At 47.0% G+C, this 27,065-nt stretch overlaps 1 long non-coding RNA gene across 1 annotated transcript; it reads right to left on the bottom strand.

Annotated features, from left to right (window-relative positions):
- Nucleotides 1–8,815: 8,815 nt before the first annotated feature.
- Nucleotides 8,816–25,913, bottom strand: LOC123797400 (uncharacterized). Its single transcript, XR_006780939.2, has 3 exons — nucleotides 25,735–25,913; nucleotides 15,093–15,311; nucleotides 8,816–11,099 (listed from the first exon to the last, which is right to left on the bottom strand). It is a non-coding gene; the product is annotated as an uncharacterized LOC123797400 (long non-coding RNA).
- Nucleotides 25,914–27,065: the final 1,152 nt, after the last annotated feature.

Raw genomic sequence — 27,065 nt, 5'->3', positions numbered from 1 at the left:
GGAGGAGTTGCCGATGAGGCAGATTGTCGAGGCTGTGGGAGGTGTAAACTGCTCATTGGATGGTGGGTTAGGCCGCTGGAATGAGGCAGGTGCACAGGGAGGGGGTGACTCATGGAAAAGGTAGGGTTCCACCTGGAAAGGAAGCTCACTTGGTGTGTCTCCAGGTTGGAAGAACAAGCCCCTGGATTCATGGCTCCCTACCTGACCTGCTCCCAGGGCAACATCTGACTCCCAGGACCATCTCAAGGGCTTGTTTCTTCAAATCTGATCTGTCCTGTTCTTCTCAGCCTTACACTGTTTATTAAGCGCTAGTTAGCAGGGGGAGCAGACGCTTTTCTGCAGTGACCTGTCTCTGCCTTTAGTTATGTAAATTCCATGGAGAAGCCTGCAGAACTGTGTGGAAATGCCCTTTTTTTTTTTTAAATGTTTTTTTATTACATTATGTTAGTCACCATACAGTACATCCCTGGTTTCTGATGCAAGCTCCTTTTATTCCTCCTAGAAGCACAGAGCACTTCCCCAGCCCTCCTCCCTACCCGGCCATGGCAGAGAAGCCCCAGCCCCCACTCAGCTTCAAAGAAAGCAGGTGGACCAGGCCTGGGAGGGCTGACAGCCTATCATCCATCGTCATGATGCCATCATCAGTAACCTCTGGAAACAACTTCCCATCCATTTCCAGGTGGTAAAGAAAAAGCTCATGGCTTATGTGTAATCTCCGTAAAGGGAGTCAGAAAGAAGCAAAAGGACATCTTTGTTTTATTTTCCATTTGATTTGGGAGATTTGGAGGGGGTCATAGGGTTTCCAGCACACTCCTTAACAGAAGACTCATCCACTCTCCAAAAATGCAGTAAAGCCAATGGAAAGAGAAGAGGCTTCTGGTTACAGACCGAATCTGCCAGTTGGCACATGGTGTTGGAGATGTTGCTCCAAGAGCTTCTTCTGGACCTGACTTTTCCTTCCCAACCAGATACAGCCACCCTGTACTTGTGAGGCATGCAGTCTCGGCCATGGCATCACTGTTCTCTGGAGTCTTCTTTTTCACTTGGCTTCCTGGAGCGAGCCCCACACTGGGAGAGGCCTGGCGCAGCTCCTTTTCCCACTGAGCTGTTTACCCGGTGTCCAAATTTCACATGTGCACTTTGATGTCCTCAAGCTTTGCTCAACACACTGTATCTGCAGCGGAAATGAGAGTTTCAGGTCTAGAGTTACATTTAACCTCCGCAGATACACTTGCTCTGGGCTCCATGTCTCCCCTTCTCGAACCCTGGGAAGCACCGTGCTTTATAACGTACATCGCCCCTTCCTCTACCTGGTTTCACTGGACCTCTAGAAATGAGCTGGGAAGTAGCTGGTCAGGTGTTCTTAGCCCCATTCTACAAATGGAGAAACCGAGGCTCGGAGCAGGTGAGGAGGATACTTCCGGGGTCCTACAGTTGCTACGCCCCAGAACTTGCTTCTAGGTCAACGTGTCCGCATCTGCACACTCTTCTCTTTGTAAAGAGCCCTTTCTCATGCTTCACACCTCTTTCTGCTCTGCAGGGTTCAAGGCTAGAATAAGAGGAAAGTGGTGACTCATAGCCAATGTCTGACTTCTTTTGTTATGGGCACAAATAAGGCTGTCGACCAATTTTTCCCAAAGAACACATTACGTCTCTCACAGCGCTCTTAATCTCCAGCCAGCTGACGGCCAGCACCCCACGGACCCTTGATGCATGTCGTCGTCCGAATGGAAAAACAAGACATGCCTCCAACACTCTAAAAATAAGGGGTTCTATGAAACTAACGCCACAAAAAGGAACAAAAGAACATGTTGGCTGTTCTAACACAATCAGCTGATGGCCTAGAACCCCGTCGAAGGTGCCCATCTGTGCGGAGGGTGGCCGCGGCGGTGGCCTGCCCTGAAGGAGTATTATATCACCACCGTTGCTCAGAATTGCCACGTGTGGCAATAATACAAAGCAGCCCAACTAGTTGGTTTTCTTAAGTTTTAATTCTCTACAGACCATATGCCTCGCTTCCTCCTCTCTCTTTAGGACACCAGTATAACCAGTGATTCACGTCACCCATCAGATGAGAGTTCTTCAAAATTATTTTATTTTATTTTATTTTTTTAAATTTTAAGAAGATTTTATTCATTTATTCATGAGAGACAGAGCGAGAAAGAGGCAGAGGGAGAAGCAGGCTCCCCGCAACGCAGGGAGCCCGATGTGGGACTCGATCCCAGGACCCCGGGATCACGACCTGAGCCGAAGGCAGACCCTCAACCGACTGAGCCACCCGGAGCCCCATTTTATTTTATTTTTAATAAATACATTTCACTGCCCTCTGCTTGGTTGCCAGATCCTGGCTCCCCTCAGCTGCCTGCAGGCTCTCGTCAGCCAGAACGAACCTTCTCTTGAGGCTGCCCAAGCTACTCCCACACATCACTGCCCGGTGTGACCCCCGGGCCCCGTCCTCCCACGGCTGCAGCTCAGCTCACCCCGCCAGCAGGAGCTCAGCATTCCTGCCAGCCAGGGCCCCGGGGCTTCTGTTCTCCGGGCTGCCAAGTTCAATGCATAAATTCCAGTCCGCATTCTACGGGGCCTCCAGTGGCCTGTGACAGGCCCTCCTTCCTGGAACTGCACACCCCCATTCTTTCTTGCCTTACGTGTATCTCTTTCCAAGGGCCCTTGTTCTTCTGCGGACACTGTCCATGTTTCCCAGGGTCTGACCATGATTTCTTTTCTCTGCCATTCTCCTTACGCCGAATGTGAATGTGGATGCTTCCCTGGTTCAGACCTTTGGCCCAGATCTCTCTTTTGAACCCCAGTGTCACCTGTACAAGCCCCAGCACATCTTCCTCTGACCGGATCACGAGCATCTCACACTCAACAAGTACCATCAGCCAGACCCCACCCTCCCATTGTTCTTTATTACTATTCCACACTCAGGCATTCGTGCCCTCATTCATTCCGTGAGTATTTATTGAGTACATACTGTGTGCTTGTCACTGCGCTTGTGCCGATAATGCAGCCCTGAATAAGCCACCGTCCCAGGCCTCACCAAAAGGAAATGGCGTCACCATCCACATGGTGACCTAAGCCAGAATCCTGGAGTCATCTTCCCACATTGCATATTTACAATCATTTGGTCAGTAAGTTTGATCTCTTCTTCTATTTCTTAAATAAGTCTGGAATCCTTCCTCCTCTTCCTCCCACTGTGACCATCTTTTCTCGGGTCCTTGTACTTTCTTTTCTGGATGCTGCAGGAAGCCCCTCACTGGCCTTCTCATCCAGGGACTGCTGCATCCCAAACCATCCTGTGTAATGCTGGCATCATGAGACTTCTGAAACCACATTTATGACATCGCCATTTCCCTGTATAACATTCTCCCAAACACCCTCCTAACCTTTAGAACAAAATCTATGCCCCTTGGCGTGATATAAAGGGTTTTCCTTGTTAACCTGGCTCCTGTCTACCTCTTGGTCTTCTCATCCCCATTCTTTTTGGGACCTATGCTCCGGTCACAGAGACCTTTCTCAGGCCATTCCGTTTGCCTAGAATGCCCCCCCGCCCCACACACACCCCATTCCCCTCTTTGACTACCAGCTCCCCTATTTATCCTGCAAAACTTGTTCGGACGCAAGTCTACCAGACAGTGGTGCAGTGAGCCTTGCAGAACAGGGAGGGGCACCATGCACACCTGTAGCTGTAGATTATTGGGACTGTTTTCGGACATGCGGTAGTCCAGTGTATATGGTAGTGTCGAGTGCCGCCGGGGCCATCCACAGGGCTGCTCCTGGAAGGGTCTCCTGGCCCTCCCAGTGTGCGTTTGGCGACTCTTCTCTGTCATGGCCAAGTCACACCATCCTGTAATCATCTGTTTATTAGTCCCGGAGCTTCTTTGGAAAACGAGCTCTTAAAGGAGGGGATGGGGTCTTTTATCCCTGTATCCCTGACAGCAAGGAGCATGCAGGGCCCCTAGTAAATGCTCTGTAAACGTTTGTTGAGTGAAGGAATGTAATACAGTGGTAGCCAAGGGCACGGACCCCCGAGCGAATCCCAGAGCTGCTTCTCTGTCGTGCAGCTGGGGCTCCTCGCTATGCAGAGCAGTCACTTCTTGTGATGATGTGAGGCCTCAGGGAGGAAAGTGGCTGTCCAGCTCCCGGCCCGTGGGGAATAACTGGTGACTCTCATAATGATGGAGTATTTGCAGGTGTCCAAGTTCCTTCTCTGCTGTGCTTTACAGTTCATGTGTCTGGACGCCCTCCATCAGTTTATTATTATTTCAACCTTCCTGATTTTTACTACAGAATCGGGATAATCCTCATGTTACAGATATTTTTAACTGCCAGCTCCTGGGTCGGAGTGGGCGGGGTGGGATGGGGGGCTGGGTGCGAGAGATGAATTGTGGCTCCAAGATCTCAGGTGTGGCCGTGTGTGAGCTACGGTAAAACCCAACGGAAGGGCTGTCAGAACCCTCTGGATTATCTGGCTCTTCCCAACTGCCTCGGGGCTTGGGGGCTGGCCTCATTTGCATATTGGCCCCCCTGTCCTCCGGGTGGGAGGCTCCACTTCCTGCCGCCCACAGCGGGCTGGAGTCGGACCTCCCCTATGTGTTTGACGATGTTGCCCCCTAGGGATCAGGCCCAATTTTCAATGACTATTGACTTGCTCTCTGAAGCCTCGCCTACCCGTGTGCAGTGTTAGCAACTACAGGGGTGCAGAAGTGTCCCCCACCCTCAAGGTAGGATGTCCCCATTCAAGGACCTGGACGCCTTGATAATCCTGGAGAAGCGTCGGCCAGGACTGGAAAGCTGAAGAACTCTGCGTACAACGGTAGAGGAATTACTGTGCCCTGACGAGGACTGCAATGAACCGGGGTGAGCAATCGTATTTACAGAGAACTTTGCCGTTCACAGCGCCCTGCGACGTGCATTTTCTTGTTTGACCCTTTCAACCAGGCCAGTGAGGATGGTGTGAATGAAACAAACATTTTGTTGGGAGACCCACAGTTAATATCATCACATTGGCCGCAACTGCCTTGACAGTCACCGGATGTCATGTCTCATCGCAAAGGTCACGCTTGAAACAAAGTGTCATTTCAGAGGGGAAAAAAAAAGTCCCCATGAGTATGACTCACCAGCAGTACTTTTCTGTCGTACCTGAGCTTTCTCCTCCAGCGTCTCCAGTAGCATCTGGAAAGATCAAAGCATGAGGTAGACAGACTTGATGACTGGAGAGGCCTTTTGAGGATAATTTTCAATTTCTGCCTTGCAACCGCGATCCTAGAAATTATGAAAAGGCACTTTTAGGGGCGCCTGGGTGGCTAAGTCATTAAGCATCTGCCTTCGGCTGAGAGCGTGATCCCAGGGTTCTGGGATCGAGCCCCCACATCAGGCTCCTTGCTCTGCTGGGAGCCTGCTTCTTCCTCTCCCACTCCCTCTGCTTGTGTTCCCTCTCTTGCAGGCTGTCTCTCTCTGTCAAATAAATAAATAAAATCTTTAAAAAGAAAAGAATAAAGAAAAGGCACTTTTAGGATCAAAAGCATTTATTTTAAAAAAAAAGATTATTTATTTGAGAGACAGAGAGAGCGTGAGCAGGAGGAGGGGCAGAGGGAGAGAATCTTCAAGCAGACTCCCCACTGAGCCCGGAGCCCGGATCTCATGACCCATGAGATCATGACCCATGAGATCATGACCTGAGCCGAAACCAAGAGTCGGATGTTTAACTGACTGAGCCACCCAGGAACCCCCTATTAAAAGCATTTAGCTTCATTTCTTCATACGAATGGAAAATCAAAATCATTCTGAGGTCGTGGGTTGTTTTTTTTTTTAAAGATGCAAAACAACTCTCAGACAATTGCTATTAAATCCCTCACATTTAAGCTTAAATCACAGTGACATTGTCACATCATATCTATTCGAGGAAGGTTAACCCAAATATTGGCAAAGGGTCCTTTTCTTCCTTTAATCTTTGAGGGGAAAAAAGAGGAGCTCCAAAATTATTCCAAACAGTCTATCAGTAGTCCCTATTGCTCCAAACATTCAGAGTAATGTCCACACGCGCGGAGCTGGTGTTTTTCTATCCCAGATGTATTCTTTTCCCCTCCAAGAAGTGAGGAGTGACTAACAGTCAGGATTATGGTGCCAAGAGCAGCCACTAGGAGAGAGAGACAACTCAGAGAGAGAATTTCTCCCTAGAGATTGTGAAATACTCTTTTTCAGGAGACGAAGCATGTTTCCCAGCTTCCCCTCACATCTCTGTAGCCGGAGCTGGGTCACATGGCGATTGCATCTCCCACTGGCCAGGGAGTTTGTTTGGACATTTTTTAGGGGGGTAGAATGGATTTCGGGATGTTAATCACCACTTTGGATACTGTTTCTGGAAACGTTGATAGCCAGACCAGCTGTTCTTTGGTTTAAGGCAGATCAGAGTCCTGACTGCTTCCTTTTGAGGGTCTTTAGTGATTAAATGAAAACAAAAACAAAAACAAAAACAAAAAAAAAAAAGAGAGAGAGAGATGTAATTATGTTTGTACTCAAAATTTGGAGAGCAGGGCATACCTGTTTTGTACATGCAGACAATTTACATTCTCATGGAAAAATTCTTCAATTCCAGGGGCCATCCCATCGACAAGGAGGGGAGGGGATGTTTGTTGGGTCTGTCTCCATGATTTGAGTCTCTCCACGACTCTCCAGGACAGCGGAGAGATCCTCTCAGGGCATCTGGGCAGCCCCTGGAATCATGATGAAATCGCTTGCATAACCTCCACCCCCAGGAAAATACATTTAGTCAAAATTAAAGTCTTCTGATTTGCAATCAGAAGAACATTATAAGTCAAATGAATCTTCTGACCTTATTTTCAGAGGGGCAGCCTCTGAAAGCAGGACAATTAAAGTTTGTTTTCTCCAGGATCTGTCAGAGCTGTGAGACCAGCGGGGTCCCCAAGGTTCAGAAACAGCAGGTACAGGGCAGAGTTTCCTTTCCCTAAGATTGTTGCTCTTTCCAGAAATAACTTAGCGTTCTGAAATAGTTCCTGGAAGTTGTAACTGGAGAACAGTCAGACCAGGGGAGATGCTTAACGTTGGGGCAAAAGTGAGGCTTGTGCGGAGTCCAGCTGGGAGAGAGGCAAGAGATCTCCTCAGTTATGTCCTTGGGTCTTTTTAGTTCTGGGGGTCTTGGGTTCCAATCTGTCAAGATGAGCCTTTAACACGTGTCTCTAGTAGTATATCTACCTTTCCAGATGGCCGCATGTCCCCTTTTCTCCCTGCGCTCTTATCTGACTACAGCACTGGATGCTTTGAAGTTCTGCAAACTGCATAGTTACGAGAGAGAGGGTTTATTCAGAAAATCTGCTGGGAAACCCAAGAACATAGGACAGAGTTATGATGTGTTAATGTCCACTTCTACGATGTACATGCATGCCCATTTCACACGATGTTATGTGTGTGTAGACCCGGTTTCAAGAAAGCATGTTTATGTCTCAAATCACAGGAGCATCTGCTAAGTGCAAACACTGTTGGCTGTCTACCCAACAGGCACTCTGACGTCTTCCTTGCTAACAGAACCCGGATCTTGTTCAGGTGTCTGTCCTCTCTGGGTTTCTCATTTCCAGCCCTAGAAGCAGAATCTTGATGACTCTGGGACTGGTAGTCCCAGTGGCTGGTTTAGAATGAAGATATGACTAGTTCTGGCCAACGAGACCTGGCCAGGGGTGGGGGCAGAATCTGAGGCTTCTGGGAAATGTCTCTTTGTTTCTTAAAAAATAAAGAAAGAACAGCCCCTCGTCATCCTCTGGACTTTGTTACAGCTGTTTGTGATCTTGGGATGTGGCAGCCATCTTGTGAAGACGTGGGGAACCAACCTAAGGGCAAAATGGACTTAGTATGGTGGACTGAAGAAATGTAAACTTGCTTGGATCCTTGCAGACTTCAGAGTTGCTGAATTAATCAACCCCGAAGCAGCTCTACCCTTGAATTTCTTGTCATCAGATTAAATGCCCTTGTTTAGAACATGTTGAGTTTAATCTGAAAGCATCCTAAACAATAATCCATAGCCAGCTGTTGTCCCTATTCACAGGGTGCTGGATCCCCCCCCCCCCAGCAGCTCTTTTACCTTCCCTCTGAGCAGGAGTCCTTCTAAGATTTGGGGACGCTCTCCATCCTGAAGCTCACTTTGAGGAACAGAAACACTCGGCAGCACAATTACCACTGCTGATGGTAACTGCCCGCACCCCTTTGGTATCCGCTCTGTGAGGCCGGCGCCTCACAGTCTTAGTCTCTGCCAACACGGTCTTATTTAATTGTGAAAATGCCTCCATGAGGTGGGGACTCGTATTATTCCCATTTGATAGGTGAGAAAGCCAAGGCCCACAGAAGCTAAGTAGTTTTCCCAAGGTCTCAAAGCTAGCAAGGGATGAAACTAAGGGTCAAAACAGACTCTGGCCACAGCCTCACCCATGCCCTGACCTTTCAACTCTACCATCAAGGGAATAGCGCACACACACGGGGCAGAGAGCTCGCTGCCTGACGGTTTCTCAGAATCAGTATGTGAGTTCTCTGGGAGAGGTGAAATCTAATTAGATTCTGAAGGTAATGGAGTATATAAACTTCACTGCTTGACATGAATTCTCTTGTGAATTTTACTTAACGCCTCTGTACTTTAGATTCTCTATTTGTGAGGTCATGACAAAGAGACTTTCCACGACCTACTTCCTCAGGCTGTGAGAAGATACACACAATAACGTATCTAAAAGCATTTTGCAATATCGAGAGGAAAAATACACAGAAAGCCAGGCCATTGTTAATGTGATTTTAATAACTCCTCCCAACTCTTTGGATGTTGATAGTGCAATGGAACATGATAATTTGTTGAAAAATCTCCATGCTGCTCCTTAAAATCGGAGGAGAAAGGGCTCTGTGGAAATATAAACGAGAAATCAGATGAATTGGCAGCTACCCATCAAATATGTTTTAATGTTCAAGATTTTACATTGGACAGAAGGCACGTTTGAGGTAAGTAAGGGGACATTTTCCCTATTTTACGTTGGTGTTTATAAAACATATGGAAGGAATGGACCCTTTCTTTTCAAGGAAAAGCTTCTTAGAGATATCTGATGTCAACCTAAATTATATTTTATATTATTTAAATGTGACCAAACTAAAACTAGGTACAGCTTACAAGCTAAAATTAATATGATCTACCAGTGCTTATAGATCAAATACAATTATAGAACTAAGATAAATTTACAAATAAGATTAAAACAAAATGACAAAACTAAAAAAATTCAGACTAGTAACATTAATTTAATAAGATGGGTGATATTGTTTTGTTGAAATAAAGGAAGTTGGGTTTAACAATATATAGAGCAAAACTCTTGTTTGGTCCTTTACTTATAGGTTCTAGTTCGAGACTCAGGCTGTCTGGATTAAAATCCCACCTCTGCCTCTTACTGGCTATGTGACTGTGGGCAAGTTAGTTGACCTCTCTGAGCCTCAGTTTCCTAATAGGAAAATGGAGATAATAACAGCACTCATCTCAAGAGTTCTAGAGGAGTTTTAGGAAGATGATAATATCTGTCAATAAATCAGTTGGCACAGTGCCAAGGACATAATAGGGGCTTTTGGCTGTTACAACTAATATTACTTGGTGTTTTTTTTAAAGATGTATTTTATTTATTTGAGAGAGCGAGTGAGAGAGGATGAGCCGGGGGGGCAGAGGGCGAGGGAGAGAGAATCTCAAGCAGACGGCGCATTGAGCATGGAGCCCAAGGTGGGGCTTGATCTCAGAACCCTGAGACCATGTCCCGCGCTGAAACCAAGAGTCAGACACCCAACCAACTGAGCCACTCAGGCACCCCAAATCTTGCTCTCTATTTAGCACTCTATTTTCCTTATTACAGACACTCTTGTTTTCCTTGAAGTTGCAAAGAAAGACAATTCAGATGGAGCCAAGAAAGTGCCATTGCAGCCCCATCGGGACCCTAGTGAGGTGCTCGGATGGACAGTCTTCCAGGTCCTTCTTGGTCCCAAGTGGTGAGAAGATGCCATGAATCTTCTGTGGCATGGGGAGACTGAATAAGGCTGTCAGCACTGCTCCCATGGGGTAGTTGATCGCATTTGAGAGAATCCTGGAAGCCAGAGAAATAAATTTTCTGCTAATTGTTACCTCCATCAATCTGCAAATGATCAGTGGAGTTACATTTTCTTCCACATTTGCTTACAGACGTCCTAATTATATGAAAGATGATACCTGGAGACTGGTGCAATAACAGAGGGGCTACCAGAGCCTCTTAAACACATAGATGATTTGTGGGGAGGATGGGGAGGTGGGGTGGGCAAAGGCCCTGGCCTCGGGGTCAGAAGATGGGTGGTCTAGTCTCTGTTCTGCCTCTCAACTACTCGGGACCAGCCAGGAGTAATCATGATAATATAACAAGAATAGCTTCTGTTCTCAGTACGGAGCATTTACCATATTGCAGGGGTTAGATTAGTTGTTTTATATACAATCCGTCATTTAATTAGCACGACCCCTCCTCCAACTCACTCTTAAAAGAAAGAGATTTACTTATAATTAAAAAACAGGTCATTTCAGGCAGGGTAAAGACCTCTGAAAATCCAGTCTCCAGTAAAAGCAATAAGACCACTGTCAAAAATGGTCAAAATCAACTCTTTCATGGCTCTGAAAACTAACCGAAGGCTTGCAACAATACCAGAGACTTTCATTCAAGATAAATAGCTGGGATCTGGTAAGAACAGTGATCTTCGTGGAGTGTCAGCTGGCCCGATTCCAGCCCCTTCTCCCCCCAGCTCCTCAGTAGCCTTGATGGTCCATAGACTTGCGACTACCCACATGGCGCCATATTACTGAGCCGTAACCTGGACCGGAACACTGACACGTGCGACAACGGGGATGAACCTTGAAAACAGTATGCCAAGTGACAGAAGCCAGACACAGATGACCATACCTTGTGTGATTCCACTCACGTGAAATGTTCAGAAGAGGCAACTCCATAGAGACAGAAGGCAGGTGACTGGTCGGCAGGGGCTGAGGGTGAGGAGTAACGGGAGCGGCTGCCACTGGGTATCGGGTTACTTCTTGGGATGTTGGAAATGTTCTGAAATCAGGCAGTGGTGATGGTTGCAGACCCCGTGAATATACTAAAGACACTGAATTATATACATTTTTTAAAGATTTTATTTATTTATTTGAGAGAGCGGGAGCACGAGTGGAAGGATGAGCAGAGGCAGAGGGAGAGAGAGAATCTCAAGTGGACTCCACGCTGAGCGCAGAACCCAGTGCGGGGCTCAGTCCCACAACCCCGAGATCACCACCTGAGCCGAAATCGAGAGTCAGCCGCCCAACCAACTGAGCCACTCAGGTGCCTCTGAATTATATACATTTTTAAAGGGTGTACTTTATGGTATGTAAATTGTATCTTAATAAAGCTGCTATCAAATAAAATGAATGAAATAAAAGAAAACAGGTAATTCATGTCCATGGTAGAAAAGAAACCAAACAGCCCCAAAGCATTTAGAATAAAAGGCAAGTCTGTTTCCATTCCTGTCTCCCTGCTTCTAAGTGTCTTTGTCTTGTGTTATTGTGAGGTCTTCAAGAGATTTTTTTTTTTTAAGAGAGAGTGAAAAAGAGCACGCGTGTATGTGCACATGCGGGGGGGGGGGGGAGGGAGAGAGAGAATCCCAAGCAGGCTCCATACCCAGCGCAGAGCCCAATGAGGGGCTCCGTCTCATGACCCTGAGATCATGACCCCAGCTGAAATCAAGAATCAGATGCTTCACTGACTGAGCCACCCAGGCGCCCCCCCTTTCAGAGACTTTTTAATGCATTCCCAAGTACATAAGTCCATGTATATGCACATTTGTGTATAAATGGTAGCATACTATACGTTCTCCTCAGGTCCTTGCTTTTTCATTTAAATGTCAACATTTGGCAACCATTCCACATTAGGACATACAAATATACTTCATTTAAAAAAATTGCTACAAAGTCTGTTTTTGTATGGATGTGCCATAATTTGTTTATCTGGTCCCCTAATGATGCATACATGTACGTTGTTCCCAATCTCATATTATTAAACATACACAGAATCAATGGATTTATGTATTTTCGATTTTGATAGATATCGCATTTGCAATGCCATTTGCGATGATCGCTTCTTTCCCATTGGCCAGAAGTCACAAAGCAAACGTAAACCACAAAGCAGCATTTAGCTGCAGTACAAGCTTGGAAATGCATTCTTTATTCTGGGTGGCAATGTGCCTTGTTAAAAATTTAATTGCAGTGGAAGAAAGATACAGAGGGTAAGAAAGAGATCTTCTTTGAAACTTTGACTTTAAAAACACTCTCTGTGTCCTCTTCCTATTGTCTGAGCCATTGTCTGAGTCTCCCATGAGGAGGCATCCCCTGCTACCCTCCCCTTGCTGCAGTGCTGGTGTTCCCAGGGTTGGACCTTGGCTTCTCAGTGTGCCTACTCTCCTCGGGCAACCCGTGCGTCCCACCGACTTCGCTGCCATCCCTATGCTGACTCCCTCACCATACCTCCGCCCTGGGTCCGGACAGGGCTGCCATGGTTCTCAACTGCCTGGTATCTGCCTACCCAGGAGCAGAACCATCCCAGGCCTACCATTTTTCAGTCTCCTCCTAAAATCAAGGTTTTGTTAGAAGTCCAAGCTGGGACGCACAGGATTTAGGTGAAATTCTCGAACCGCAAATCTCAGGTGCTCCTGGATCGCTCTCAAGACTTTCAAAGGTTCATGGGATGGTGCTTAGCAGGGTCCCTGAAGGAGGGGACTTCTAAGGCAACACCTTCAAACTGGTGATGAAATTCTCAGATGTAGGTTTGGCAGATGAGGCCCCCTTTACTTACTTACTACGGGTTACTTGGGGTGATGGTGGGGGCTTGCTGAATCTGGAGAGAATCATGAAGGTGTTGCAAAAAAGGGGAAGCTTACCACGTGTCACCCTTAGATGTCTCCGTGGACCTCAGCCTGGGACTTTACCTCTCATACACCCATGATGCTGACAGATGCCAGGTGTAAATAAATGCGAAGAGGACAAGCTGGATTGCTCTGTTTCCTCTGCGACACAGGAGCACGTGGAATCTATGACCCTGGAGGGAAGACCCCAGCACCAATAACCTACCAACTACTAGACATCTCTGTCTCTTGGGATCCGGGTAAGTCTCTTATCAGAACTCATGCTGCCCCCTGCCTGGCTGCCCGAGGACCCACTCTCAGCCATGAAGGCTGAGCTCCAGTGTGGTCTGAAGCCTCTCCTGACTTTTCAAGGAGAATTTGGCCAGCTCCTCCTTGAAGCTCTCACACTGTTCCCATCCATACTCCTACCACCCGCATCCCATCCCCATCCAAGGAAGGCATAATGTAGCTCCCATGTTGTGTTTCCTTCTTCCTTGTTTCGTATTTTGCTTTATTTAGTTTTGGTGTCTTGGTTGGATAGCAACTTTTCCATTTCTAACAAACTTTGAATGTGCATACCTTTGGTTGTGGATCCTGTGAGATCAATTCCTACTGAGAACAGTGTACGATGTGCTTTGGCTGAAACCATCCAATCAGTGAGCTCTGAGTTCACCTGCTACTCTTTTTAGTGAATCTTAGACTTCTCTCCAGTTTCAAGCCTGCCTTTTGCCCAGGCTCTAAGCCTCTGACACCAACTCCCATGAATCCTATAAGAAGTAGGAAGTGGTAGTTGTCTAAGGAGAAGAGTGTGCTCAGAGCCATCTAGTACATTCTCTGTTGCCAGTGGAAGGAGTATGGCACTGGGAATTGGAAGACTCAATGTTTTGTCCTGGTGGTGTCTCTTCATTGTGTGTGGAGAAATCACTTACGTGGCTGGTGGTTTATTTCACCTGTAAAATAATATTATCTCACAGACCTTTTGTTGGCATGGTGTTTGGTCTGTGAGACATTACCGGTACAGTGCTTAGGGCTTCTAGGAAGCCTCAAAGTCAAAATTAATAAGAACTTAAATGCTTGAAATTCCTTTAGTTAAATTCGGTGTTCGTGAAACTTCCATTACATTAGAAAATGATCTGTGGATTACATTTTTTTTTTACTTTGTAAAAATTCCTGAATGTCTAAATGATCTCCAAGAAATGATTGCTGACCCTAAATTAGTTATTGAGCAAAACAAAAAATTTCAAAGTAATATGGTAATAAAGTGAGATGTGGGCACATTTCAGTGTGTTTGCTGTGAGTTGGGGGCCACAAAAGTCAGAGTCCTAGAACTCAGGGAGATCTTAAAATGGCCCTGGCTGTGAGGATTAAGGGCCTTATACAGGTAACTAGTGAATTACAGAAAAATGCATTCACTACTATGAAAAATCTCTAGAACAAATGCCATTGTCCCAAAATGCCACCAGCCAGGCATGTCTGGTTAACCAGTGGTTCTGAGGTCTACTGGATCATTCAAAGTGCTGGGGAAGAAGGTCAGGGTGGTGCCTGAGAATGGGTCTTCTAACCAGTGCTCCCAGTGAGTCTGGCAACTGGGCAGATTTGGGAACCACTGGACTGTAATCCCATCTCCTCTCATTTCGTTTTGCCCTTGGTTTGCCCTTTTGGAAAAGAACAGCTGATCACCCTCCTCTCCACCACATTTCTTCATGAACTTGACTGCTGCCAAGTCTTTCTTAGCCAGGCAGGATACGCCCAAGGCCGTTCATAACACAATCAAACATGGCTCCATCTTCAGCCCTTTCCTTCTCAAACCTCTCCCGGTCCATAAGAACTCACGTCCCAGCCCCCCCTCCCTCCCCCCTCCCAAACCTCATCCTTCGCACTGTCCTTGAATTTCCTTCTCAACTCTCGGATGCTGGCTGGAACATCTTTTGTCTTTCCTGCTCTCTTGCTCCAAGTCTCAGCTTCTGCAAAATGTTTCCTATTCTCGAGTTTTGCAACAATGGACAGTGGCAGGGATTTCCGGGTGAGAGTGCTGTAAGTGCTGTAGGCCGAGAGACCGGAAACAGGAAACAAACAGTGTTAGATCCTCCAGAGACCAGCCAGTGGGACCAAAGCGTTTGGGGGAGGGAGGAGGGGAAGAGGGAGGTTCACCTTTGGTCTTCTGGGCGTATTACCTTTCCTGGGGCAGGAAGTCAGTTGACCAGACAGAGCTTTAGAGCCAGGTGGGGCCTGACTCGTCACTAATCCAGGCTGGAGGTTGGAAGGATGCTGTCTGCTGGAAATGTGACACTTGGTCATTTTAGTAAGAGTCTTATTTTGGCTGCGAAGGTAGAGGGGGGCGCCTTCCTTCCCTGGGGGAGGCCTTCCCGCCTTGAGGTTGGTGTGTTTGGCTCCTGTGTGTGAAGAGAATGCCACCAGAATTATTCAGCATTTATCGACAGGCCCGCAGTATGCCACAAAAACTGCAGATGTAAGTATTTTTAATGGAACGCAGGTAATTATAGGTAGATAATTAAAATAAAGGTGAATTTCCCTGTTGTGTGAAGTATTTGCTGTCTTCTACTTCGCCTGTTAACAGCACAGCAGTAACACCCCACCAGCCGCGTCATGCAGGGTTTCTCCACGCGCCGCCCATCGGGAGAGGGGCTGTTGAGAATGCCAATGACTGGGCTCAGATGCAGGCAATCGGAATGTCTGGGGCCAAGGGCCTGGGAATCTGCATGCTTAGCTTCGACTCTCCAGTGATTCTTAAGAATGCTGAAGTTGAAGCGTCATCGATCAGTCAAGACTCACTACGTGCTCGGGACTCTGTCTGATGAGAAAAAAGTCCTCACGATCTTATGAAGTAGATACTGTCATCTGCGCTTTTACACCAAAGCTTAGAGAAGCTGATAGCATTTCTAAGGTCACACAGACGGGAAATGGCAAACTCAGGTCCATCTAACACTAAAGCCTGAGCCCTTTCCAAGCTGCCCCTGTCTTCCCGCGGAGGCCCCATGGTACTTGTGAACTTTCTTCTCCCAACAACTGCTGGATTTATTCTCCTTTTGATTGTGGGGTGCTCACAGCTCCTAGGAGTCCCTGCACCCCACTGTACTGGGTGCTTTGGCTGCCCCTGGACACTCGTCTTTTTGGAAACTCTGATGATTAGCAGCAAGGTGTGGCAGATGCCGTTGGGAACCCATCCAACACCCATTTGCTCCCCTCCCAGTATCAGGTGACTATGCGTCAGGAGGGACTGGGCCTGGCTATTGTCCCTCGCATGTGGTCCTTAATTAGCCAAATTAGACGGGAATTCACTCTGCCCGCCCAGGCTTCAGCGATGGGCATCTGACCCAATTCAATGAAGATTCGAGAGAAAGTCTGCTGGGAGGTTTCTGAGAGGGACTCCTTCTTTATCAAGAGCTGTCCAGGCTGTTCCAGAGGAAGAGGCCAGGCCAACACACGGGACAGTCCGGGGGGCTGCCGTCCTGCTGGACTCTCCGAGGACACAGCCCCCTGGGGCCGCACAGGGCTCTTGCTCACACAGAAAGCAGGCCAAGGGACCCCCTGCAGTTGCTCCCAGGGCCGTGCATGGGCAGGACTCCACCTCCACCCACTGAAACCCGAGCCACTCGCTGTTCCCAATCCCAAATGTACACGTTCACAGCAACTGAGTAAAGATTTTAAACCACACAACTGTCTAGGCGCAGGAGGCCTGCTGGTGAGAGCGGGTGGCTCCCTGTCGAACCAAAGCCAAATTCTAGTGTCTCCGGAAGTCAGTTTACACCAAAGCTCTTACGAGAGGATGAACCTTCTCCGTTTGGAATCTTCGGGAGGATCAGGCGGGATCTTGGCTGCCCAGGACTCGTGTCATCTTTGGCAGATTTGACGGAGCCGTTCCGGGCCACGGAGGGCCTGAGGGAGCGGCCAGGCCCTGGCTGACCCGGCCTCCAGCTGGCAAAGCCCCCGCTGTCGGCTTTCTTGCTCTCCCCCCGGCCTCGAACTGTCCACCTCCTCAGGACGTCCCTCGTGAAGCGCCAGCGTCCTTGTCAGGCACCGTCCGCCAGCGCGCCAGGACCGAGGACTCAGATCCCCTGTCCCTCCTGGCTCCGAATCCAGAAGCTTCCCCGACCTGGCTGACCCCCAGCTTCCCGGCAGGCCTCAGCCCGACCTCTGGAGTCTGTGAGCTTCAGTCCGGGTTTCCACATTATACAATACAGCAGCAAACAATTTTAAATGGTTTCTAAAAATACAAGTTTCTTCCTCCTTAATTAGTGCAATTACGCAGGCGCAGGGCAGAGAATGAAGAAATCGTCCCAGAGCCCACATGCAAAAAATAACTCCCAAACCAAAGGAATCCTGACACCCGCGGAGAGCTACCGCTGGGTCTTTATTTTCCACCTCCTCCTCGCGGTTTAATATTATTCCCGGCCGGACACTGGTATTACTTGTGTCATAATGAGGATCGCTGCTGTTGTTACACCCACCACTGCTCTTACGATGATCACTCTTACCGTGGGTCGTTGAGGAGTGCGTTGTGGTGCAACACTGAATAGAGTTTCTCTGTTCACACACGGGGTCTGATTTAACAAAGATGATTTGGAGACCTCCCCTAAAGACACAAGTACATAGCACCCAGCCCTGGCTGTCTCTGTGACCGTCACGTGCCTCTGAAAGTTGAGGCTTCTGAAATATTCCAGGCCCCTCCAGAGGCAGGGACCACCACAGGCTTGCAGAAGACACTGGGGGAGGGTGTCTGTACTTTCCTGAGCCTATGGAAACATCTGGAAGCTTCCCTCTACATCCTACCAACCACACTTGCAGGCCTGCAAGCGACAGCCAGGCCTCCCAGGACAGACCTGTCCCACAGTTTTTAAGTCAACTCGGGGCCTGGAAACCGTTCCTGCAAGCCTGGAGGGGCCGTGAATGGTGTCCTTGGCCCTCCTGAGACTCTGTATTTTTTCTAGATAAGCTTGAAGCAGAGGGACTGCTCCTTTCTACCTAGAATGCCAGAGAGTGGTTTTAACCCCCACCAGAGCCTCCAGATATTTTTCTAAGTCAGTTTAGGAGTTTGGGAGCAGCCATTGTCCACAGACATGCGCACAGAGGGCCTCCATGGACTGTCTGTGTCTTGGGAGATTTTCTAAGTCCCCTCATGGGGCCATAGGGGGCTGGAACTATACTGCAAGGCACAGAGAGGGCCAGTGCCCACTTGACCAACCCCAGAGTTTTCTAAGTTCTCCAAGGAAACCCTGGAATGGCTGCTAGCTGGGGGACACCGAGGGTAACACCCTCCGACAGCTCTGGTTGGAGATATGGGAACCAAGACATCCCCACCTTGAGAGGCCCATGAAGACCAGATGGCAATAAGATTTTATTTATTTTATTTTATTTTTTAAAAAAGGTTTTATTTATTTATTAGGGAAAGAGAGAGAGTGAGTATGAGTGGGGAGGGGCAGAAGGGGAAAGAATTTGAAGCAGACTCCGCACTGGAGCCTCATGTAGGGCTCAATCCCATGACCTCAAGATCGTGACCTGAACTGAAACCAAGAGTCGGACACTTAACTGACTGAGCGACCCGGGTTCCCCAAGATTTCATTTTTAAAAAGGTTTGTTTTAGAAGAGAGTAGCAGTTTCTTATGTCCTCCGTAGTGAATACTTTTTTTTTTTTTATTAACCAGCAAAGATTGCCCACTTTTTGGAAACAGCACCCAGAGTTCCTATCGGGCAATATTGAGGCCCTGACCCACTCTCAGAACTAAGAGCCTAAATAGGGCTTTACCCAAGCTGCCGGGGTCGAGCAGGCAAATCCAGGCCTCAGCCAATAAGGGTAAATGCAGTGGGGCAGAGAATGTCGGAAGGCGCTGAGTGCTATGAGAACACTTGGCAAAGTCCTATATATTCCTGGGGAGAGGAGCCGACAACTTTCAGCTGTTGAATATGTGGTGTTTTCCTGGCAATTTGCAATCTTTTTTTTTTTTTAAAGATTTTATTTATTTATTTGACAGAGAGAGAGACAGCAAGTGAGAGAGGGAACACAAGCAGGGGGAGTGGGAGAGGAAGAAGCAGGCTTATAGCGGACGAGCCTGACATGGGACTCGATCCCAGAACGCCAGGATCACGCCCTGAGCCAAAGGCAGACGCTTAACGACTGAACCACCCAGGTGCCCCTGCAATCTGATCTCAATGCTGAAACCCCTAACTGGTCTCCCTTCTTCCCTGCCTCCAGGGTCACCCCATGCCAGTCCTTTTCTCTACCCAGTAGTCCAGGTGGTCTTTTCAAATATAAACAAGTCTTTTTGGCATGCTCCCCTTAGCACTTGTGATGTTTGGTGATAGGGTTCCTGCTTCCCTAACCTGCCCTGCGCTGCGTTTTCATGTCTTGCCCATCACATGGAGAGCTCCTTGAGGGCAGGGATCATATATGACTAGATTGCCATCCATAGGACTGCGATTTCCATTATGAAACCCAGTTGGGATACCAGTTGAAAGTAAATACAGTTAGACACAAGACGCGGGAAGAACATCTCTGCAAGCAGAGAATGACATTCTCTCTGGATTCTAACAAAAGATCTAACAGAAGCTTACATTTAGAAGAGAGATTAAGTACAATCCAAGGGATTTGGACCGAACAAGGAATCATTTCAAAGTTTCACCACTTGATCTCAGCAGGTGCGCTCCAGGAGGTCTCACTCTTCCCACAAGTAGTAACTCATTCTGACAAACATCTTCTTAAAACATGCTATCAATTTAATACAGAAACCAATCTAGCATCATGTAATAACCATGCTCTTTACATGATCGAAGAGACATGGTTTTCACTATAATAAGCAAGTAATCATCAGAGCCATGAGCAGACTCAGATCACAATTTCCACCTCTTGCTTCTTAGGAGAAGGAACCTTCCTTCCTTTCTAAAGTAACACCCCTCCATTGGAGAAAAATTTTGAAGATACTGATAAGTAGAAGGAAAATGAAAATCATCCATTAGCCTCTACCTAGAGGTAACCACTATTGATAATTTGGCTTATATCTCTCCATTTTTAAAAAAAGGATTCTTGGGATATAATTCACGTGAAGGTGACTCATTCAAGATGTACAGTTCACGTGTTTTTAGTATTTTCTCGAAGTGCTGTATCCATCACCATAATCAACTTTAGAATATTTTTATTACTCCAAAAACAAATCCTGTACCCCTTAGCTTTCACCTCTCCAATTTCCACCTCCACACCAGTCCTAGGCAACCATGAATCTACCTTCTGTCTCTGTAGACTTGCCTATTCTGAACGTTTCCTATAAGTGGCATCATACATCCGGTGTTCCTTTGTGACCGTCTTCTCGCGCTTAGCTTCATGTGCCTGGGGTTTCTCCACGCTGCAGCATGGGGCAGGGGTAGACAGGCTATGCTGTGAGAGACCTTCCTCATTGTCTAGTAAAAGAATCAATTACATTTTCTTCTAATCCTTTTATGGTATATTTTTTAATGTTTAAAGCTTTGCTTTGGATTTTATTTTGATATAAGTAAGAAGCGACTTGGGAATGTGACTTTGAATTTCCCTACTCTTATAATTCTCCACTGATGGGAATTCTATCTTTATCACGTTCTAAATTCCAGTATACATATCGGCCCTCTAGGCCACCTCATTGAGAGAGTCTCCGGTTTAAAATTAGAAAGGCAAAGCAGGGAAGGATTTTGCAGAGTGACCTGAAAGCTGGGGCTTGAACCTACAGGTCTTACTTCAGCCTGATCGCTCTGGGAGGGACAGCTGCCCGGACTTTGAATATAGATTGCTCAAGGCTCAGTGAACATGGGAGTAACTGAAAATTGTAACCTCTATCAGGTTTCTAGCAGAGAATTTTAAATAAATCACCTTTGGAGGAGGTGTGAAGCGGCAGGCAAGAAGAAATAGCATCAACACCTTCATCTTTTTCACCAGGAAAAACAACTGAGGACAAAGTTGAACATCTGTTTCTAGGATTCCTGGTTAAGAAGGAGGAAGGTCTTTAAAACCTGCTTGATGCCCAGTCTCAGCTGTGCCTACGTTAGAACATTAAGTGGGGGCGCCTGGGTGGCACAGCGGTTAAGCGTCTGCCTTGGGCTCAGGGCGTGATCCCAGCGTTCTGGGATCGAGCCCCACATCAGGCTCCTCCGCTATGAGCCTGCTTCTTCCTCTCCCACTCCCCCTGCTTGTGTTCCCTCTCTCGCTGGCTGTCTCTATCTCTGTCGAATAAATAAATAAAATCTTTTAAAAAAAACCTTGGAAATTAAAAAAAAAAAAGAACATTAAGTGGCCCTGGGGAGACAATGGGGGTCCCTTTCAGAAGACACTGTTCTACTTGCTGTAAATAGCAATACAGCATTCTAACCGAATCTCAGGGAATCCATGCCTCTGGGACTAGAGCAAGGAATCATTGGTACAATCTAACCTTGGCGGGAAAAAGTAATATTGCTTCTGGACTACGCCATGATGTCGTATTTCCTGTGGAGAACAGATAATATCACGAATTTACTATATCCTGCAAATGCCAAAAAACAACTTTTGCAAAGGCAAAGGTGGAACTTTGTTTCAGATACAGGTTAAAGGAGCTAAAACATGTCATACTGACAGACTCTTGCCTCTGAACTCTTACTGCTCATTCTTGATGCCACCCATTTAAGAATCAATTATGTTTAACCTCATGTCAATTGGAGGTGACCCTGTAAAGTTTTGAGCGAAACAGACTTGTACTCCCATCCCATGTATACTTGCAGACCTAGTATTCCTTTCAGGCTCTGGGAAATTTGCAGGGTGAGGGCTGTATGTGTTATATTTCCTCCTGGTTACCTCCAGCTTTGAAATCCTGATTCCACAAAATCAATTCAGTTCATGAAACATCTCTTCATCCCAACTTGTGCTTCACTGCCCTAACTGGCCATGACCTTGATAACTTCATTTTCCAAGATGCCAGCATCCAAGGCTGTGTATGCAGCTGACTTACTGACACTTTGAGGCCATGGAGAGGTTTATATCTGTAACATCTGACTCTAAATCCAAAGTTAAGCTTGAATTAAATCTAAAACCAATGATCAGATCCTTGGTTTGGTATTTTGTCCTATTTCATCAAGGGTTTCTGTCTCACTGCCCATATTTCTGCCCACTTCTGTGCTATCTTGTCTCTTCTCTCCCCTCCCTGACCTTTCTCCCCTTGCTTACTTTCTCCTAACCCCTTATGCAGAGCACTTTGGCTCCCCCCCCCCCCACTATCTTCTTCCAGACAAAATAATGCAGACTGACCTCCCAACTAGACTGACCTATTAAGGTATTTTTGAAAACAAAGGCAGTTCTTTTCATGAGTGGAACTCTAGGGTTAGCTGGTAAATAACATTTTATTGGATACTTGGACAATTCCTGGTGAAAGCAACCTTATGATAGCTCTGAATTTTACTTAACCCTGGTGTTTAAAAAAAAATATTTTAGTTAAATAGTGAGGTAGGGCCAGGGATAGCTCCTGTTCTGTAAGCTGTATTAGAAAAACTCATGATTCACTGGGCATTGGGTAGAGTACTCCCCAGGGTCTTGCCTCAATAGTGAGGAACAATGAGCCCTAGATTAAACATGACTGTAGTCCACTTAATAAATTTTAAAGGCAAGACAGAAAGAATCAAACTATTCCCAAGTAACTTACCTTATCAAGAACAAATTCAAGAATATCTACAGGAATACAGAAATATCCAGTATTCGACAAGGTAAAATTCACAATGCCTGGCATCCAATCAAAAATTGCCAGATATACAAAGAAGTATAAATATACTATTCACTATTACTCACTACATATACTATTGAAAATCACATAGTAATACTTCTGATGTACTCTATTGGTTGAAATAGTCAGAAGCCTACTCAGATTCAAGGGATATAGACTCCACTTCTAATGGGAAGAGTGCAAAGAATTTCGAGGCCATATTCCAACACTACCACACAACCCAAAACCCAGTGTCTTAAAGCAACAACATTTGTTTAAATCATGATTCTGTTTGTGTGGCAGTTTGTGTGGTCTGAGCTAGGCTTGGCTGATCCTGGTGGGACTCTCTTACACGTCTGTGCTCAGTTGGCAGGTTGACTGGGAGTTGGCTGGTTTATGGTGGGCTTGGTGGAATAGCTAGGATGTCTGGGGCTTCTCTCCATATGGTTTCTGATCCTCTAGCAGACTGTCCTGGGTTTTTTTACATAATGGCCTCAGTGTTCCAAGGCAGTAAGACAGCAAGCCCCAGTGGGAGACCGTTTTTCAAGTCTCTCTTTCTTTGTGTTACTATTACCCTATCGGCCAAAGTAGGGCAATAGCCAAGCCCAGAGTCGGTGTTGGAGGGTACTGCCAGCAAGTAGGTACAGGGAGAAGAATCCGTGACCATTTTTCCAACCTACCACAAGTACTATGATTATCCTCATCTTACAGATAAGGGAACAGTAACAGCTAGGTTAAATAACTTGCCCAAGATTACACAGCTAGTAGGTGATGGAGAGAAGATTAACCCAGGCGATCTGGTTCCCGAATCTGTGGTTAGAGTGATTGCGTTGAAGTTTGGGGAGTGTCAACTCAGGCCACCTACAAGGGGAGACGTGGGCTGACCTGGAATCCTGAATATTGGGGAAATGTATCCAAGATGCTGACCTCTTACCGAGTCAGTGTGTGCGTGTGCACTTGGGTCAACGACTGTAGAGAGTCAACCTGTATTCAGCATCAGGAAATCTACCAACAGCGATACCATTTGTGGAGATGAAAGTGGAACAAGAAAAATACAAACTAAAAATTTGATTTTACTGTGGAAAAGCAATGCCAGCTCTAGGAATAGATGAGAACTGATGATTATTTCTGCTCGTTACCACGATCACTTTTCTAGCAAACACGTACTGAGCTTCCACGGTTCGCAGGTGCCACGTGTGTTGCTGTGGCTGAAGAAAAGATGAGTCTAGTCTTCAGGAAGCCGACAGCCCAGTAGGACCAGAGGCACAGTAATGATTACACATCACAGTACCGTGTCATTAATTTCAAGTTTTGATTATAACAAGCTCTGACTGTGTTCTGTTTGCTTTTGCCCCTGTGGCATGATTATTCTAATCACTGCTTAAAGAATTCAAGGCAATACTGCTGAGAATTGATGGGACATAATGAATATGGGATCTCTGACCTGCTAGAGATGGTTCAGCGCCATGGGAGCCTCACCCAGGGGTCCCCGGCAGAAGACTAGAGGCCTGTCCCCTGTCCCCAAGCACAGATGTCAAACAGACACTTGTCCCTGATGTGGTCTGAACCTCCCCAGGGCTATAGATATCCTTGTTCTCGGGTTGTACGAGGAACGGAGGCTCCTTTCTCCACTCTGGGTCCTTGGCTCAGTTTTTGGAGGATATTCAGAGGTTTTGTAGAAAATATTCATTCAAACCCAAACAGGAAAAGCCTGCCAGGCTCTCGGCAGCCTCTGGGAAGCTGGTTTTCTTGGTGCCTGGAGGAAACCTCCCAGGGCTGAGGCTGAATGATAGATCTGGCACAGGAGGCCCACATCCAGAGTGTGAGGAAATACATGACAGGAAACGGACTTTGCAGCATAACAGACCTGAAGTTATTCGTTCTCTGTGAGAATTGAGCTCCCTTGGGGATTATTTTTTTTAATGTGATTCTGAACTACTCTTTTAAGCGAATGTGGTTTCCTAAGATTAAAGAAACTTTTAATATGAGGGAAAATAATTTTTATCATTTACGCTCTGTCAACTTTAAAAAGAGTTTTGAGGTAGCTTAAAATATGAAAGCGTGTACTAAGTAGGGCAGGGAAAGTAGAGATAAGAGGCGCTCAGAAGCCAGGGGCAAAGGGTGAGGTGGATAAATTTAGTGCTCATTCTGGAAGTTACTAATTCAGGACATAAAGGTGATGTGACAGATTGTTTAGTTCATGTTGCCTGATTAGAGAAACCCTTCTAGACAGATGGATATTTTCCAGGAACCGAATTTTATAAGAGATTTCTTGGGTGACTCTTCATACGAGGGGCATTAGCTAGTACTTTGAACGCTGTCTTTGCAACAATGTTCTAAACGATAGAAAAACTTTAAAAGCAGAAAATATGAGCAAGCATCAGTGTTCCCTTGCAGGATGACCAGTCTTGTACCTTCTCTGAGCTTCTGTTCACTCGCTCCCTGCCAACCTCACAAGGCAATGAAAGGGGAAGAAAAACACTTTGCTCACTTTGCTGTAGGGGAGAGAGGAAAGGGCTGCAGGAGTTGCTGGCAGTAATGGTGGGAGTTGAGAACAAAGAGAGAAAAGTGAATTTGCAACACAAGTAACCACAGAGGGTGTGATGAGGTTACTACCAGAATACAGGTTTAAGATGGTGTGTGGTCTAGCCCTAGGCAAGACCTAAAAGGATCTTCTTCTCCTCTTCTGTCCAGAGTGTGCATATCCGCTATCCCGAAGCATTGTGGTCAGGGAGCTCATTTTCAGGCTGAAATAATAGACGCATGATTTTTACCTTCACTTGTGTCCGCCAAAAAAGGGAGGTCATTATTGGAGAAATAGATTTGACATTTAGATACTGAAAGTTAGGGCGCCTGGGTGCCTCAGTTGTTAAGCGCCTGCCTTTGGCTCAGGTCATGATCCTGAGGTCGCTGGATCGAGTCCCACATCAGGATCTCTGCGGAGCAGGGAGCCTGCTTCTCACTCTGACCCTGCCTGCTCTCATGTTCTCTCTCTCTCAATCAAACAAATAAATAAATATAATATTTTTTTTTTAAAGTAGGTACTGAAAGTTAAGAAAAAATTACCCCTTTGCAGCTTAGGGTTTAGGAAGAAAACATCACAGCACCTTACCTCTTGAGCCTGGAGCTCGGGCTGCATCAGATTCGATGGTTATAAAGGATCGCTTTCTGCCAGCGCCCTGTTCCTCTCGCAGGAAAGACCTGGAAACCATGTGCTCCAAGACGCTGGCTCCACGGGAGAGGCCGCAAGCCTCAGCGCCCGGAGTCAGAGGATCATCAGGGAGAGCTGGTCTGTCCTCTCTGGCAGCCTGGAGAGGCTCCTCCGAACAGCACAGGGACCACTTGGAACTCTGAAGCCAGGATTTCCTCTGTGCCTTAATCTTTGCCTTCCTAGGACTCGTTCATTCAATCAACACGTGTGTTTTGAGGGTCTCTGCGCGGCCAGGCATTGTGCATGGGACTCACGCCACAGAGAACCAGAGAAGGTACGCCCCTGTTCTCCTGTCCCCACACTGAAGAGCCGAGAAGCACTAGGAAAGGCGAGAACAGGGTTGACAGAGACCCCGGGGCAGGGTAGAGACTGGGTGGGGGGCGGTGCTGGGCAGACTTTCCCAGGGGTGAGGCTCTGGAGCAGGTGGGTAAGTGAGAGGGAAGGGTGCTCCTTGCAGAGCGCATGCCAAGCCCCTGGGAGGCTGGAAGGGAGAAAGGCCCCACGAAGGCCCTTGGGCTTCATCCCAAGAGAAGCGGAAGCCCTTGCAGTGTGGTAGGCATGGGGGGGGGGAACGATCAGATCTGCATTTTGAAAAGATCATTTTGGCTGCAGTTTGGAGAAGAAATTAGAGCTAGGCCCTAGTCAGGTTGCTTTATTCCTTTAAATAACGTGGATTTTACTTTGTCTTCAAGCTTAGGTGATTAATTCGGATAATGTTAAGGTTTCTGTCAGTTACGATTAGAGTGACCCCACTTTCCGATTTGCTGGAACAGTCCCAGTTCACATCTGTGGTCCTGGTGGGATTATTAATAGTACCCCCTTTCACTCTCAAAAGTGGCTGGGTTAGGCAATGAATTCTATGATCAGGCTTGTTAGGATATTTTTAAAATGCTGTTACAGAGCACGAAACCGCCTGGCTTGCCAGGAAGGGGATGTCCGGTTCTCCTTCTTGGAGAGGCCAGAGATAGGGCAGCTTCGGGCCTGGCGGGTTACCTGGCCCCACAGTGCCTTCATGATTCTGGTTCTCCTTGTGCCTCTACTCTGCCCCACAAGGGTCAGCATTGTCTTCAGCCTGGTGTCTGTCTTGAGACAACATGGTCTCAGCTGCCCCGGAGCTTGCGTCTACACAATACACCGTCCAGAGGGAGAGACGGTCTCTTCCAGCAAATCTCTGCTTGTGTCTCCTTAGCCCACCCTGGGTCATGGGCCACTGCTGAACCAATGCTGTGACT

The sequence above is a fragment of the Ursus americanus genome, chromosome 11, assembly GCF_024610735.1.
Source record: "Ursus americanus isolate L20-20 chromosome 11, mUrsAme1.1.p, whole genome shotgun sequence".
NCBI lineage: Eukaryota > Metazoa > Chordata > Mammalia > Carnivora > Ursidae > Ursus > Ursus americanus.
Note: the sequence above shows the minus strand (reverse complement) of the source record. Positions and strands in the feature narration are given on the sequence as shown.